At 36.6% G+C, this 18649-nt stretch overlaps 1 protein-coding gene across 1 annotated transcript in view; it reads right to left on the bottom strand.

Moving 5' to 3' along the window:
• LOC128556278 (uncharacterized) overlaps positions 1-18176 on the bottom strand; it is a 192714-nt gene extending 174538 nt beyond the window's left edge. The window contains exon 1 of the mRNA XM_053540811.1: positions 17993-18176. The gene's annotated coding sequence lies outside the window, so the exon portion shown is untranslated. The remainder of the gene's footprint in view (positions 1-17992) is intronic.
• Between the last annotated feature and the right edge of the window lie 473 nt (positions 18177-18649).

The following is an 18649-nucleotide window of genomic DNA, read 5'->3' as shown; positions in this document are numbered from 1 at the left end:
GGCTTCTCTGGATCCATGCTAGTCGCAAATGCACTATGTTGGTTTTCTCATGATGAGGCTCATTTTAAAACATTCACAGGACTTCTGTAAACTGAGAAGAAAGATTCTTTCCACCATGAAACAAGGAAAAAGTAGTAAATTGATTATTCCATAATATAAATAGAATATTATGATAAAATTTTAGCTGTACATTACAGTTTATTACTAACTGTGAAAGTTCAAAAAAAAAAAGATGAACACAGCTAGGTTTTCCAGCAGCGTAGGCATTGCTCTACTAAAGCGGTTCTCTCTTGGTCACATTCAGTTGTGTTCATATTAAAATCTCTTAAAAAATGTTGATGTAACCCATATTGGCGTTTTATAATCATTCCTTATTTTATGCCTTGAACAAGAGCTGTCACTAATGGTGACAAATGCCCCCGCAGCGCCTTGACCTTTGACCTGATGACCTTTACCTTTGACCTGGTGACCCCAAAGTCAGTAGGGGTCGTGTACTCAATAAGTACTATCAGCATGTGAAGTCTGAAGGTCCTGGGTGCAGTGGTTCGCGAGTAAAGTGTCTTCATAAAAAAGTTAACATTGGCCCCTGTGACCTTGACCTTTGACCTGGTGACCCCAAAATCAGTAGAGTTCGTGTACTTAATAAGAACTATCAGCTTGTGAAGTTTGAAAGTCCTGGGTGCAGTGGTTCGCGAGTAAAGTGCCTTCATGCAAAAAGTTAACATTGGCCCCTGTGACCTTGACCTTTGACCTGGTAACCCCAAATTCAGTAGAGGTCGTGTATCAGCGTATGAAGTTTGAAGGTCCTGGGTGCAGTGGTTTGCCAGTAAAGTGCCTTCATGCAAAAAGTTAACATCGGCCCATGTGACCTTGACCTTTGACCTGGTGACCCCAAAATCAGTAGGGATCGTGTACTCAATAAGTACTATCAGCTGTGAAGTTTGAAGGTCCTGGGTGCGGCGGTTCGCAAGTAAAGTGCCTTCATGCAAAAAGTTAACGTTGTGACGAACGAACGAACGAACTAACTAACTAACGAACGGATGGACAGTTGAAAACTAATATGCCTCCCTTTGGGGGCATAAAAAGATTATTATCACATATTCAATATCATACCACTGAGTGAATGATGAAACAAAATATTAATGTTTTGGCATCTACACTAAATGAATTGAACTAACTCACCAGAGCATCTGTAGCTCACCCAAGCCTTCTCTTCTCTATCCCTGAAAAATTATGAAAAACATGTCAATTTCTAGCTAAAAACATATATCAAAGGGATTTTATATGCCTCTTTCATAATTCCCAGTCTTCTAATTAACCCTTAATAGCCTGCTGGCAGAAAGTTGTGGTGGCTGCAAATGTCAGAAAATTAAAAAGCAGCCACTCAGTGACAGTAAGCTTGTCTAATTCGCAACAAAATCAGCATTTAAACACAAATTGGCAGCGATGACAATTTCATTGGAAATTTCCTCAAGTATTTTGTACAGTGTTCCGTTAGGGCCAGCGCATGCTCCCTGTGAACGCGAAGATACGATAGTACGGTGGCGAAGCCCGACAGTACGATGGTGACAACACGACAGTGTGATGACGAAGCACGAGAGTACGACAGATTGTCACCATTTTACTGTCGAATTTCGCCATCGTACTGTCGCGCTTCATCTTCGTAGTGTCGCGCTTCGCCATTTCACTGTCGCGCTTCACCATCGTAGTGACACCATCGTACTGTCGCGCTTCGCCATCGTACTGTCACGCTTCACCATCGCACTGTCGTGTTTCACCATTGTACTGTCACCATCGTACTGTCACGCTTCACCATCATTCTGTCGCGTTTCGCCATCGTACTGTCATATTTCACTATCTTTTCTCTGTTTACTTTAACTCTGTCCAATTATCAAATAAATGGAACGCTTTTCGGCACCGACCAGTATTATTGAAATGAATATCACCAGACCTGATGTTATTCAAATGAAAATTCCCCGGCAGAGTGTCACTCAAATGAATATCATCTGGCATGATGATATTAAAAACAAGCAAATTCGATGAATTGGTATCCCCCGCCGAAAGGGTTTGTGGTGAGGAATGGCAAAAAGATATATCCGGCAAACAGTTAAGGATGTTAATAAGAAGCAAATAATTTCATTTGTCAAAATCAATTTAACAGAAAACAAATGTTTAATTAAAGAGTACATAATAAATGTATGATACTTTGATCCTGACTAAAGAATTTATTTTGAATGGGATATGCTTACTGTAATAAGCTTAGCTTTTAAAATTAAATGCAGTTAATTGAAATGTGAGCTTGAAGTTTAACTGGAACGAAATATTGTCTTTGAGTGGTTTGGCACCAGGTGTTGCTGTTTAACATGTACATTTGAACTTAAAAGAACAGATGTCCTTAAGAGAACACAGGTAAGATATCTTGAACATGGCTGAGGGCAAGGTTTGTGCAGTCACAACTTAACATGTTGAAGGTTTGAACATTTAAACAAGAGGGCCATAATGGCCCTATATCGCTCACCTGTTATCATTGCACTTCAGGACAGGAAGGTCAAAAAATCATAATCAAGATCAATCAAAAGAATTATGAGTAAATATAGTTGAAATTTTCTTAAAGGTACAGATATGTCAAAATACACCTAACAATTGGAGGTATCATCCATGTTGTACCACAGAAAAGTGGTCTCGGTTTTTCACTACGGCCAATAATAAAGAAGTTACTAAATAAGCTATTTATAGTAACATAAAATAAAGTAACCCCTGGGGCTGGGTCAATTTGACCCTGGGGGGGTCACGATTTGGATTTATTTTGTAGAGGTCCACTAGGCAATGCTACATGTGAAATATCTAAGCTCTAGGCTTTCTAGTTTATTTTTAGAAAAATTTTAAGATTTTTCTATGTACAGTCAAGTAACCCCAAGGGGCGGGGTCAATTTGACCCCGGGGGTCATGATTTGAACAAATTGTGTAGAAGTCTACTAGGCAATGCTACACGTCAAAATCTTAAGATCTAGGCCTTCTGGTTTATTTTTAGAAATTTTTTGAAGATTTTCCTATGTAAAATCAAAATTTTGACCCCGGGGGTCATGATTTGAACAAATTTTGTAGAGGTCCATTAGGCAATGCTACATGTGAAATATCTAAGCTCTAGGCCTTCTGGTTTATTTTTAGAAAATTTTTGAAGATTTTACTATGTAAAATCAAGTGACCCCTGGGGCAGGGTCAATTTTGACCCCTGGGTCATGATTTGAAAATTTTTAGTAGAGGTCCACTAGGCAATGCTACATGTCAAAGCTCAATATCTAAGCTCTTGGGCTTCTGGTTTTTGAGAAGAAGATTCTTTAAGATTTTCCTATGTAAAATCAAGTGACCCCTGGGGCGGGGTCAATTTTGACCCCGGGGTCATGATTTGAACAAACTTGGTAGAGGTCCACTAGGCAATGCTTCACACCAAATATCTAAGCTCTAGGGCTTCTGGTTTTTGAGAAGAAGATTTTTAAAGTTTTTCCTTTCGGTTGCCATGGCAACCAGAGTTCTGCATGGAATTCAATTCTTTGAACAGTTTTGAAAGAGGGCCACCCAAGGATCATTCCTGTGAAGTTTGGTGTAAAAAGCTCACTTTGTCACTTTGTGACAGGTGAGCTAAAAAAAACCCCAGAGGGCCATGATGGCCCTATATCGCTCACCTGAGTAGAGTTGCTTGCTTGAACAAATTTCTTAGCTAAAGCTTTAAGATCTAGGCCTTCTGGTTTATTTTCAGCAAATTTATGAAGATTTCTCTATGCACAATCAAGTAACCCTGGGGCTGGGTCAACTTGACCCTGGGGGGTCAAGATTTAAACAGATTTTGTAGAGGTCCACTAGGCAATGCTACATGTCAAATATCTAAGCTCTAGGCTTTCTGGGGTTTTTTTAAAGAAAATTTTGAAGATTTTTCTTTGTACAATCAAGTAACCCTATGGGGCGGAGCCAATTTGATCCCGGGGGTCATGATTTGAGCAAATTTTGTAGAAGTCTACTAGGCAATGCTTCATGTCAAATATCTAAGATCTAGGCCTTCTTGTTTATTTTTAGAAAAAATTTGAAAATTCCCATATGTAAAATCAAGTGACCCCTAGGGCGGGGTCAATTTTGACCCCGGGGGTCATGATTTGAACAAATGTTGTAGAGGTCCACTAGGCCATGCTACATGTTAAAATATCTAAGCTCTAGGCCTTCTGGTTTATTTTTAGAAATGTTTTGAAGATTTTCATATGTAAAATCAAGTGACCCCTAGGGCGGGGTCAATTTTGACCCCGAGGTCATGATTTGAACAACTTCAGTAGAGGTCCACTAGGCAATGCTACATGTCAAATATCTAAGCTCTAGGGCTTCTGGTTTTTGAGAAGAAGATTTTTTAAGATTTTCCTATGTAAAATCAAGTGACCCCGGCGGCGGGGCCAATTTTGATCCCGAGGGTCATGATTTAAACAAATTTTGTAGAGGTCCATTAGGCAATGCTACATGTGAAATATCTAAGCTCTAGGCCTTCTGGTTTATTTTTAGAAATTTTTTGAAGATTTTACTATGTAAAATCAAGTGACCCCTGGGGCAGGGTCAATATTGAACCCGGGGTCATGATTTGAACAACTTTAGTAGAGGTCCACTAGGCAATGCTACATGTCAAATATCTAAGCTCCAGAGCTTATGCTTTTTGAGAAGAAGATTTTTTAAGATTTTCCTATAACAATCAAGTTACCCCTGGGGTGGGGTCAATTTTGACCCCGGGGTCATGATTTGAACAAACTTGGTAGAGGTCCACTAGGCAATGCTTCACATCATATATCTAAGCTCTAGGGCTTCTGGTTTTTGAGAAGAAGATTTTTAAAGATTTTCCTATGTAAAATCAAGTGACCCCTGGGGCGGGGTCAATTTTGACCCCGGGGGTCATGATTTAAACAAATTTTGTAGAGGTCCACTAGGCAATGCTACATGTGAAATATCTAAGCTCTAGGGCTTCTGGTTTTTGAGAAGAAGATTTTTTAAGATTTTCCTATGTAAAATCAAGTGACCCCGGGGTCATGATTTGAACAAAATTGGTAGAGATCCACTAGGCAATGCTTCACACCAAATATCTAAGCTCTAGGGCTTCTGGTTTTTGAGAAGAAGATTTTTAAAGTTTTTCCTTTCGGTTGACATGGCAACTAGAGTTCTCCATGGAATTCAATTCTTTGAACAATTTTGAAAGGGGGCCACCCAAGGATCATTCCTGTGAAGTTTGGTGTAATTCTGCCCAGTGGTTTTCAAGAAGAAGATTTTTTTACAAATTGTTGACGCACGACGCACGACGGACATCAAGCGGTCACAATAGCTCACCTTGTCACTTCGTGACAGGTGAGCTAAAAAGGAATGGAAATATATAGATGTATATATTTATTTTTTAGGGGGTGGGGGTGCAGGGGAACGGGAGAGGAAACAAAATTTAACATGCTGATTATAAATATTGATTGAAAATTAAAAATGTAAAAAAAAAAAAAATGGGTAAAAGGGTGAAGTTGGGGCTAGGGGATGGGGGGTGGGCATGACTGGGTGGAGAAGTGAGGTGGGGGAATGGTACCATGGTCATGGTTTGAAAAAAATCTAAAATAAGAAATGAAAAAAAAAAATTTTGGAGGGGGAGGGGGGTTGGGAGGGGGAGGGGTGTGACCAAGGCAAGTTGGTTACCAGGTGTGGGTGCGCAACTTCACATGTTTATAATAAATGTTCACACAAAAGAATGAAAGAAATTTAATGAAATTCTGCCAAATGGTAATTTTGTTATGTACAAATATGTGGATTTTTAGACAATTAAAGGGCAATAACTCTGAAGTTACAAAAGAAATCCGTACAAAATTGTCTGTGCACAACCACATTATAGTGCTCTAAATTCTGTTAAAGTTTCATAGTTCTAGGTCAAATATTTCAAAAGTTATGATGCAGAAATTGCCATATATATAGATCTATAGTACCCTATATAGTTCACACTAGAAACTTCTAAGGGCCATAACTCTGGTGTTACATGTATATGAAGTTTGTTTGAAAAAAATCTAAAATAACGAATGATTTTATTTTATTTTTTTTTTGTGGGCGGGGGGGGGGGGGGGGGGTGTCGGGGGATAGTGGGGGGGGTGTGTGATCAAGGTAAGGGGGTGACCAGGTGTGGGTACACAACTTCACATGTTTACAATAAATGTTCATGGAAAAGAATGAAAGAAATTTAATGAAATTCTACCAAATGGTAAGTTCGTTATGTACAAATATGTGGATTTTTATACAATGAAAGGGCAATAACTCTTAATTTACAAATAATTCCGAATGAAATTGTGTGTACACAACCACATTATTGTGATCTAAATTCTGTTTAAGTTTCATAGTTCTAGGTCAAATATATCAAAAGTTATGATGCAGAAATTGCCATATTTATAGTACCCTATATAGTTAACACTAGAAACTTCTAAGGGCCATAACTCTGGTGTTACTTGGGCAATCTGACTGAAACTTGACGGGCCGCAAGAACTCATAGTGGTGAACATGTATATGAAGTTTTAAATAAATATTCCCAAATATTTCCTAGATATGGCTCCGGACGGACGGACGGACGGAAAGACGGAAGGACGGACGGATGGAAAGACGGATGGAAGGACGGACGGACGGACAATGCCAAAACCATATCCCTCCAACTTTCGTCGGGGGATAACAAGAGCTGTCACTAATGGTGACAAATGCCCCCGCAGCGCCTTGACCTTTGACCTGGTGACCCCAAAGTCAGTAGGGGTCGTGTACTCAATAAGTACTATCAGCATGTGAAGTTTGAAGGTCCTGGGTGCAGTGGTTAGCGAGTACAGTGCCTTCATGCAAAAAGTTAACATTGACCCCTGTGATCTTGACCTTTGACCTGGTGACCCCAAAGTCAGTAGGGGTCGTGTACTCAATAAGTACTATCAGCATGTGAAGTTTGAAGGTCCTGGGTGCAGTGGTTCGCGAGTAAAGTGCCTTCATGCAAAAAGTTAACGTTGTGACGAACAAACTAACGGACGGACAGTTGAAAACTAATACGCCTCCCTTCGGGGGCATAAAAATATATCATACCTTAATATTGTTAAATTGTTTAATATTCCAAAATAGGTTCCGTTGGTCTATGGCCATTTAACATGGACAATAAAAACAAACATCATCCAACCGAGTGTTATTTATGAACAAAATAACATTGTTTTCAAAATTGACCTCTCTGTGGAATAAAAAAATGACAATGTATTTACATGTAATTAACTGTTTTGTGAGAAAATGTTGTTTAATCAGCTCATATATGTTAAAAGTATATATTGTCAGCTAAAAGTAATAAAAATGCACTGTTGTATAAATTTTGCTTATACGGTTTTTGGGTAAATTTTATGCAAAAGTTTTAATTAGGTCTAGAATACAGTTGTTTGTTTCCGCTTACCAGACCGACCCTGTCTTTTTACCACTGACCCTAAAGATTTAATTGAAGACACGTATTGGATAAAAATGTAGATTTATGTTAAACAAGATTATTAGTAAGTAAATCCAAAGCATGTCCCTCCGTCTGACCATACAATTCTATACATTAAAGTAGGCCCTTAAGTAAACAGAGAAAAATTGGTGAAACGCAACAGTATGATGGGGAAGCGCGACATTACGATGGTGAACTGACACTACGATGGCAGGACACTAGGCAACTTTTGGGGGTAGGTACCCATACCCTCAGGAAGGGGAATTTTTTTGTTGTTTTAAGACAAATAGGGGAAATTTTTAGCCATATATATGTTACTACTTTTCACAATTATTAATACTGTTTTCAATCATTTCTAACTAATTTAACTATAGTGCAGCAGTAACCTTCATTAGAGGCACTATAATATAACTTGAAAGAGAGTTCATGTCTAGTTGTATCAAACAACCTATCATCAGGGGAATTTTCTTCTGAGAAAGGGGGAAAAACATGTTATTTAATAAGGGGAATGGGGCCCATATTCCGCCCAAAAACCGGCCAAACAAGTGCCCTGGACGGTGAAGCACAACAGTGCAATGGCGAACCATGAAAGTACGATGGTGAAGGGCGACAGTACGATGGTGAAGTGCGACAGTGCGATGGCGAAGCGCAACAGTACGTTGGCAAAGCGGGACAGTACAATTAATGGTGACGCACGACAGTACGATGGCGAAGCGCGACAGTACGACAGACTGTCGCCATCATACTGTCGCGCTTTGCCATCGCACGGTCCTGTTGTCACCATCGTACTGTCGCGCTTCGCCATTGTACTGTCATACCTTCGCGTTCACAGGGAGCAGGCGCTGGCACTAACGGAACACCGTTATTTTGATCTTTCAAGTTTTTGACGTGAGTAGAGATATTGCCCTTAAAAAATTAAACTCAATATTTTCTAGGATCGCTTCAAATTAGTTTAGGCGTCTCTGTCCAACGGCATAATTTGCTGAATCCAGGAAGGTCTAATACGGGGAGTAGAAACTCCGTATACACCAATACATTTATCTGTATTATGCTGTCGTCCATACCTGTAAATATCGACCAGTCGTTAATAAGCGATCGATATTTTGTTTTCGCCACTATCGATTAGCGTGTAATTAGCATATTACCTCTTATTATACCTCACTTTTGTCTACAATGGTAAAATCCCATTACCCGAAAAGGAGATATTTTGACTATCAGAAACATTTTCAGTCTTTTTGACACGTGACCAAGCGAAAGTGACTGTCAGGTCATGTGACCGCGCTGATATTTTGAATGTCATATAAGGGCAAATAACTGCTTCAGGTTTTTAGCCATATGATTGCGTCCCTTGTACACAGTGTCATATTGTAATGACGTCGCTATTCAGTGTGTACACAACTGATTACCGCGCTAAAGATGAAACTGTTGAATTAAATGAACCAGAAACATTTTTAAAACTTTTTTATGTGTTTAGTTTTGTTCGGTATAATAAAATAAATACCATATGGCAGCGTGTGTGACATTGATATTGTCAACCCTCGGAACAGAATGTCACCACTCGGCTATCGCCTCGGGTGACATTCTGCCCTCGGGTTGACAATATCAATGTCACACACGCTGCCATATGGTATTTATATAATGTTAATCATGGAGCTATAACACTTATTGTTCAAAGGGTTTACCAGTCACATGTTAAGTGGCGATAATTAGATGATCCGAGATTGATCTAAAGGGATTCTGAAGCAAAAACAGCATGCGACTGCATGTGGTGATATGCTTAATTATTATGAATTAACTCGAGCTCACTTCCCTGAAGAAATATTTTACCACGTAACTTCAAACCTTTATCAAACGGCCGATTTTTGTTGGATTTGAATAAAAAAAATGGAAAATAACAGAAAGCTGACACTTTTCTTAATCTTGTAGAGCCATAATTATAATTATTGTTTATAATGTCAGATTTCTACATACAGAAACAAACATTCTTCTTGAACGTAGGGAATGTTTCAAACGAAATTGTTGTTTATTTAACTCCAATAATTAGTTTAATAAATTTAATCTTAAAACTGATGTGTGAAAAATACAATGTATTTAAATTAAAATAACAATATTTTTTTTTTAAAAAAGGCCGACAACGAAGTTACATTTAGTATTCCGAACTTTTAGATAAAACTGCAGAAAATCATCTAGGTTTAACACGCATTTAAATGGTGAAGAACAGAGCAATATCATAATCAAATATTTTCAGGCAACAGTTTACAGTTTTGACTTGCTATTTTCATTAAAATATGTCCTAATTGTTTTGTTCTAAATACTCTGAATCAACAAGGCAAATATCATGTAAAAAACGACATCTTTCTCTCTGGGTAAGACAAGTCTAGATTTAGCCATTTTCACAGGGTGAAAAGTAACATTAATGTAGATATTTCCATTTAAAAACAGATGCAGGCAATAATTTCATGGCAGAACTTTTGTTTTCAACAAAAATTTCAACAAATGCTTTCCCAGATTTTCACTAAAAGGACGAGTTAAACGCGTACATACAACTTGTGGTAGAAGCTTTAAAAATGCCAAACGATAGAAATAAGGTGCATATTGACAATTTATATAGTGACAGAAGTTCTCAAAAATTTCCTTTAGATTACCTCCCTTGATAATTTTGGTTTTTCATGAGTTATATCCCCTGAAAACTAGAAAAAAAAAGATTTTCTCCTTTTCCATATGGGGAATTATAGATTTCTTTTTGAGATTTGTATCAGAATCATATAATGCAGCTTTCTACCGCAAAATTTTCTCGAAACTCGAGTTCAGATTCTCATAATCAAAGAAATTATATATTTCCCATAGGCATCAATGTTAACTTCAATACCGATTATCTCCCCAAAAAATGATAAAATTTGAAAAATCTCTCGGTGAAAACTTTTTAATTTTGAATGTCTTTAAAGTGACCAAATTTCATTTAAATACTACCATCCAGTTACAAGATATGAAATATGGCTATTACACCATGTTATCCTTAATGGGTTATCCTGAGTTATCATGTCTCTAAACTTAGTAACTTTTAATTAGCTCTTTTCTTTTATTGTGATAATATTTGTATCAAACATGTTATAAACCGTCTGACCTTAGTGATAAATAGCTGTGATCAACCCGTTACATGGGACACGTGCAATCAGTGATACCACATGTATACATTGTCAGGATGTGCATTCTAAAACTTATAATGAACATGTAGAAGATACTGTAGTGCAATAGCTTGGGACTGCACTGTCTGCAACTGCCCGAACTAAAGTTCAGTTTGTTTCGACTTAGTGTTAAGTGTGTCACAAGCAGAAACTCAGGAATATACCACTTTACAAAAGAGCTAAGTAGAATTCTATAAAGGATGATATCACTTCTACTCTTAGACAGGTTACAGAGCTATCCAAACTTGGCTGTAACGTAAACGAACTTTGGGAGAAGTTTAAAGGAAACCTTCAACATAGCATTTCAATGCATATTCCACATAAGGTGGCGAAAGTGAAAGACAGTTTACCATGGATCTCGCCTGAACTAAACAAATTAATTCGTAAACGTGATAGGCTATAATTATAAACAAAAGAAAAAATCTGCAGACCCATCACAAGCAGCAAAGTTCACTTACGTAGGGCTTATTGGGCGTACATAGAGAATATTGCTTCACCCTATAGTGAGGATGGTCAGTTTAGTGGCATGAAAAAACGATTCTGGACTTACATTAAGCATAAGAGATCAGATGCTAATGGTGTTTCACCGTTAAAGGCCGATGGTGTTTTATTTACAGAAGCCTGCGATAAGGCTACGATTCTGAATAATCAGTTCCAATCAGCTTTTTCTGATAAAGTCTCGATGACTCGATCTGAATTTAAATCAAGTTGTGGAATGAGTGGAAATTTTCCAAAAATTAGTGACTTGACTATAACAACTCCTGGAATGGAGAAATTATTGAAAGGTTTGAAACCTCATAAAGCGGCAGGTCCGGATTGTTTAAACCCGCGTGTGTTAAGAGAGTGCACCGATTCTCACATTGATCTATAGAAAATCTCTTGACTCTGGTCTTTTTCCATCTGATTGGAGGAAAGCGCACGTGTCACCTATATTCAACCAAAGTACCGAGAGGACTGATGGGGGCAGTGCTTTGCAGTTTCAAGACTTGATGTAACCCATTCATGTCAGGAAAGTACATGCAGGCATTATGTAATGCACTTGTGTGTGGCAAAGAATGGAGGGGTCACCACTTTTACAGTGCACAACAATAAAATTTATTAACTTTGTGTTCAATACACTTCTATATTTTGTTCAAAAGGTAAAGATAAAAAAATCTAGTCTTGTTCAATAGCAGTTGTTCATCGACAAACAAAAACTTTCATTGCCAGGTTTGATAAAATGTAAAAAGATAAAGCTATACAATGTATTTCAATTTCTTCAATACTTCTGTTTGCACTCTATGTCCTGACATCATGTGTTCTTGACAGTCTAACAAAAACAGGCAAATTTTGTAACACTTTATGAAAGTTTGGAAAGAAAGTAAAAATATTCCTCTATCTGAAAGTTTAAAGGAACAGGATTTCCTTGAACTGACATTGAAAAAAAACTAGGCTATGTTTTCTAATGTGTACAATACTTATCAATTAAAAAAGTCAGGAATGTTTTTTCTTACAAATAACTTGAAATAAGCATCATTTTAATCAGAAGTCGTCACAAGTTAACATACAAACACCTGTAAAAATATTTTTTATAGATCTACCTTTTTCCATTCCAACTATTGCTAAAATTCAGTAACTGTTTTCTTAAAAACATACATGACATATGATGATATTATTATTTATATTGTTTGTTAAGTTTGTTGATCTAAATAACATTGTCTGTTTCAATTTTAGGTTATTTAATATACACCTGTATTTCAAACTATCAATATCATAATATACGGAATACATTAAACACTATGAAAACTGTGATTCGTCATATCAATGAACTTACCGAACTGGCGTATACAGTTAGGTTCGAGTAAATTAGGATACGAAACGCCCGTGGAAAAAGAACAAGATTTCTGGTGGTTCTGTCTTTTATATCACCATCAGAAACCATTTGCACCCTCAGATAGATGAAATACATTAAACTGGTAACATAAATGTACATCTGCAGGGATAATTACCAATAAAATGAGTTATCATCGCGGATTACCTCCCGTAGCAAAAATTACTCGGTCTGAAAAATGATAAAATATGTATATGTACAAGCAATGACAGTATTTAGCGCACTCTTTACGTTGAACGATAATTTTCCTGCAGATGAATACCAGTTTGATCAGCTTATATTGCGTTTTTGGTAGAAAAATCCGGGAATGAATTTTTTCTTCGGTCTTTTTTCAAGGATTTCCCGAACATTATATGTTAAACACGTCATATACGTAATGTTCTGATCTTTAGACTAAAGAATCGGGCACATGTTCAGTTTGGGAAATACCGTACTTTTCCAAAATAAGCGCGTTTCTATTGGCCCTATAGTGAGGTCGGATTTCTGGAAAAAGTAAAAAAATATCTCCCCTGATTTGCGGTGGCGTGGTGGTTGCTATTGAAATTACCGTACTGAGAAATTTTCATCTCTTATCAGGGGAAGGAAGTGTGCAAATACTACGATTAAGTCAATTTCGCTATTAGCGTTTTCTCCCCTTGTGAGCAAAAGCGATAGCGCTTTGATATCTCTTATCTCAAACAGCGACCAAGTAACCAGACATCATCTCTTACAGGCTTGATTGTCTATACAATCGATGAATATAAATAAATAGCATTTTTTATTCAGAATGTGAATGTTGTGACTGACGTTTTTTTTAAACAAAAATTGTTAGCACTTTTTTGAGCATGCCTATGGGATACGAACTGGTCCAAAACTCTCAGAAACCATCTTGCGGTTTAAAAGCGCATCATGCGGTTTATAAAGCGCATTTTGCGGTTTATAAACCGCAATATGCGGTGCCTAAAACGCAAAATGCGCTGGAACAGTTTTGAACCGTTTGTGCGTGAAATACTAAACCCCATCATGCGGTTTACCCGGCTTTAACCGGATGCAGTATAGTACGGTAGGGTATTGTTTTTCTATCGACCAATGAGAAAGCTCTTTATTCATTTTGAGCGCGATTAGCGAAAGACTGAAAAAAAAAATACACACACACACACACACACACACACACACACACACACACAACAGCCAGCTAATATCAAATAATGACAAATTAAAGTAATGGACATCGGAAACTTCCTTGAGCGAGTTCGAGTTGTAATGGGATCGATCAATAGGTCACTAGAAGCGTCACAGTCTCAAGATGCTTTAGACAGCGCCATTGTCCGGTTGGACGCGTTGATTAGAAATGTCAACAGAATGACTGTAGCCTATCCCGGATTATTCCAAATAATTGTACTCGAGAGTTGAATATCGTTATACTTTTTTGACTGGTCGATATCCACCTCCTCTAGGTAGACAACGTGAAATATTAGAATGTAAAATCGGTCTACCCGAGGTCTCATTATTTAGACTAATCCCGGATGTGCAAATATTTTGACTGACTTGTCAGAAGCCATGGAAGTAGTACAAGAGTTAAAAAGGTTTGTAGATTATAATTGTTTTTTCTGCCAAACTGAATACATGGTGACCAGTAAGAAACCCCCTCAAAAATGCCCATCCCTATCCACAAGTGACAGCTAATGTTAACTTAAGAATTTAAGGTGAAGAAGGTGTAATGAGCGAGATTTTCAAAAATAATTTATATCCTATAGATAACATACGTAGATAACAGCAAAAGTTGATCTTCACCCGATGTACAATTATTGAAAAGATCAAATGCACACTTTTACGCAAATTACGTCGAAATTTCACCTTTAAGCCTAGTCGGAAATAGTTGTGACGTTGCCGTTTTCCTGGCGAATAATTTAGTCTCGGTGCATTCATTTTATTTAAAAAGTATCTTTTTTCCATTTTATATAATATTATGCCAGTCGAAACCTACATGGTGATGTAATTTTCAAACACATACTCCCGCTATTTGCTGAAGGAATGCTTATTTTATGCAAAAATCATGCAAAAATCTTTCTACGAGATTATTATTTTCGTGCGGAATGACTAAGTAGTGTGCAAAAACTGGTCCATAGAATTTTTAAAAAAATTAATATTATCTTATAAATTTATTTTACTGTAAAATGAGCAAATAAAAATCAGGGGTCACCGACTTCGTTTTCGCAGTATTGTCATAAATTTTACCCTACCCCCATTTTCTCGTGCATTTTTCAAACATAAAGAATCATAAGGAAATCATTTGATAAATCAATGAAATACACGTCTACCAGATAAATGTAAGCCCAAAGCGACACTGACTGCACGCGAGTTTGTTAAGTGATAAGTTTGAGGCTGACTCTTTCCGATTAATTAAGTTGTAACCATAAATCTTAGCATGTGTTGTTCCAAAATCTTACCTCTACGGAAATGACGTTTCTTGTATAAATTGGGAGCATGCATTTACTGGTCCATAGATTTTTTTTTAAATTTACACACTTATTTTAAAGGCATTTCTCAGCAAAATAACGAAAAAAAAAGTCCTTGACTACCGACTTCGTTTTCGAGCTACGAAGCCACAAAAAAATGATAAAATCTCAAAAGGCGCTATGGGCGGCGTTTGACGTTGCGCATTTTCCCGCTTTTTTCTGACGTTACGCAAACGTCTTATTACGAAAACTGTGTATGCTGTTTGCAAATAGATATTAAGCCATTCCGTTTTAAAAAATCTAATATTTTCTAAAACATACTTTCATTCTTGTATTTCCAAATCATTATATTTCATAGTTGTCTTTATCACGTGAATATAATTATGTGGTAATTTTCAAGTTACCTACTTAGATTGTACAATTGCGAGACAAAAGAAAACTAGAGCTACTTTTGAGAAAAGCGCATGTCTCCCACAACTGCCTAATCATCTAAACACTAAGTCAGTGTTTTTATACTGTTTAGTCACAACAAATATACCTTCGAAGAGTAAAATGGCTGATTTTCAGTAATTCAAGGGCCATAATTCTGAAGTGCCTATGCCAAATTTGCTAGTTATCAAACCTGGGAGAGGAATTATGGTCATACACATTTTGTTTAAGTTTGGTGAAGATCGGAAAAAAAATGTCTGACTTGGACTTCAGCATTTTTATGAGTCTAGGTGATTCATTAGTTATTGTCAAGGGCCATAATTCCGAAGTGTCTTAACCGATTTGGCTAGTTATCGAACTTGGCCAAGGTCTTATTTGCAAACACATTTTGTTCGAGTTTGGTGAAGATCGGATACGAAATTTTTACTTAGAGTGCAGACAAGATGAATGGTTTTTGGTGCATGTTTGAGAATGAAGTCTTCAGCATTTTTATGCATCTAGGTGATTCATAAATTATTGTCAAGGGCCATAATCCCGAAGTGTCTTGGCCGATTTAGCTAGTTATCGAACTTGGCTGAGGTCTTGTGGTCAAACACATTTTGTTTAAGTTTGGTGAAAATCGGATGAGAAATGTTCGACTTAGAGTGCGGACAAGCTTTGTGACAGACACACACACAGACACACAGACTGGAGTAAACCAATATGTCTCCCACACCACTGTGTGGTGGGAGACATAATTAAGCCAGTGTATATACACGTACATATACAAATATTCGGTCGGAAATAATCTGAATTTTCATTGTATTCCGCGGTGAAAAGAAAGCCGTACATTCTTTTTTCGCATGAAATGTTAGGACATATTTCAAGATGTGTTTTTAAGTATAATATACGGTGCAACTGGTGGTAAATTTCTTTGCATAGAGAATGTAACAATAAGAAATGTATCTTTTTATGTGTCCTATCAAGTTATGTTTGGTCGGGGCAATTAGTGTTCCACTCGCCCGTCCGTCCGTCAGTTCGAAATAGTGTCTGACATATCTAAGAAAGTATTGACCCAGAGTAATCAAACCTCACAGGATTGTTATCAGTATTTCCATTTGAGTATATAATGTTTTAATTTGATCTCACACAGTCAGACCGGTGTTATGGCCCTTGACGTAGTCGAAAATATACATAAAATTGTGTCGCATGTATCTCATTAAGTGCTTCAAGATTTTTGTTACATTTATTTAAAAAAAATGATAGAGACATGAAACCATATAGGAATAAAGTAACATATTCGGGACTGAGCGACCGCCAATTTACTTGCTTTTGCTATAATTCATCTTTCGGAATTACTGCATCTAAACAAACCTGCTACAGAGATGTTGTCAGTAATAAATGTTGAGCAAGTTGATACCGTTAGGAAGTTCGGAAACAATAACAATTAAATTGTCGGTAAATCATTTCTACCTACAATACGAATCAAAACACAAACCTCAAATTTTACAGTTTTTCATAATTTTTCATTTTTATTATGACAATGCGTTTGATAACTGCTATGGCTGTATGTTATACAGCAATGATATAAAATGTCTGGTTGATAAATAAAATTTATGCACATCAGCAGTCTTCAAAATATATAAGAATTTTGACATGCCTTTCATAATTCTCAAGCATGTACCCATTATCATACAGAAAAGACATTTAAAGGTGGTCAATCATATTTAAACGAAATTTTATGACATTTTTTACTTTTTGTATATTCTGGTAGAGATTTATTTAAGGAACAAAAGACCCATTACATAGAGATAGATTCCTATTGGAAATGTATATTTTATTAATTTTTATAAAATTTTGTAATTACTCCCCTTTAATATGAAAGTATTTAAAAAGCTAGATATTTCTTCTTATTTCGATACAATTTCTCGTTTTACATTTGCATTTGATAGACATATTAAGTATTTAACAATCCTAACCAAAAGGCAAGCTTTAAAGCTGTGTGTATGTTCTGAATTCATTTATTTCCAATCTATCTTGGTTGCGCAACCAAGATAGACAAAGGGAGATAATAATATTTTTTTCAAACTTGCGTTTCTAATGAATAACAACTAAATAAATAATTGTTAATGCAAATATTTTACAAATATATTACAATATGTCTAATATTTATACCTTTCCTTAGGCAAAGTACGTATATCAAATTTATACTTATGATAAATTAACTCCAACTTGGTTGGGAAACCAGGATAGGAAAATTGAATTTTAAAAAATACCTCTAGTGAAAATCTAACTTGTATTAAGCGTTAAGAGAACATAAATGGGTGTAAATGATCAGACATTAAAGTTTCAAACAAATCCGTTACATGGCCAAAATCTGATTATCCACCTTTAAGGTTTCGATGGAGGCCTTGAGAAACAAAAATCAAACAACACCAAATCATAGAAAGAAAGAGTTGTTTGACATGAAAATTGAACAGCATGTAAAACATGTATATTACTTTACGAAACAAGTGTCAGTATACTGATATAAACATTGAATTCCTGAAAAGGGCTGCCTAAAGGGGCTCCACTTTCGGGCAGTTAAACGCCTTTAAAAACTCACCATTTTCAAAGAACAGTTACACATGTTCGTTTTGATGCATTTGCAATAGCGTGCGAGTGGTGAAATTTCGCATAACAAGGTGGAACACAGTTTTCAGCAATTGTTTATCTTTATTTCTTTACAAATGGCATTCATTTTCAAAGGGAGACAACTGTTTCCGATTATTTTAAGTACAAATGGCATTCATTTTTAAAGGGAAACAACTTTTTCTGATTATTTTAAGTAATCTTTGAGAAAAAGTTGTCTCCCTTTGAAAATGAATGCCATTTGTAAAGAAATAAAGATAAACAATTGCTGAAAACTATGTTCCACCTTGTTATGCGAAATTTCACCACTCGCACGCTATTGCAAATGCATCAAAACAAACATGTGTCACAGTTCTTTGAAAATGGTGAGTTTTTAAAGGCGTTTAACTGTCCGGAAGTGGAGCCCCTTTAGGCAGCCCTTTTCAGGAATTCAGTTTTTATATCAGTATACTGACACTTGTTTCGTAAAGTAATATACATGTTTTACATGCTGTTCAGTTTTCATGTCAGACAACTCTTTCTTTCTATGATTTGTTGTTGTCTGATTTTTGTTTCTCAAGGCCTCCATCGAAACCTGAAGTATGTTTTCCGACTGCTTGCGAACCCGTCGCGCATCTTCGTTTTTTTATCC

The sequence above is a fragment of the Mercenaria mercenaria genome, chromosome 4 (genome assembly GCF_021730395.1).
Source record: "Mercenaria mercenaria strain notata chromosome 4, MADL_Memer_1, whole genome shotgun sequence".
Lineage (NCBI taxonomy): Eukaryota > Metazoa > Mollusca > Bivalvia > Venerida > Veneridae > Mercenaria > Mercenaria mercenaria.
This window is presented reverse-complemented; position numbering and strand designations above follow the sequence as displayed.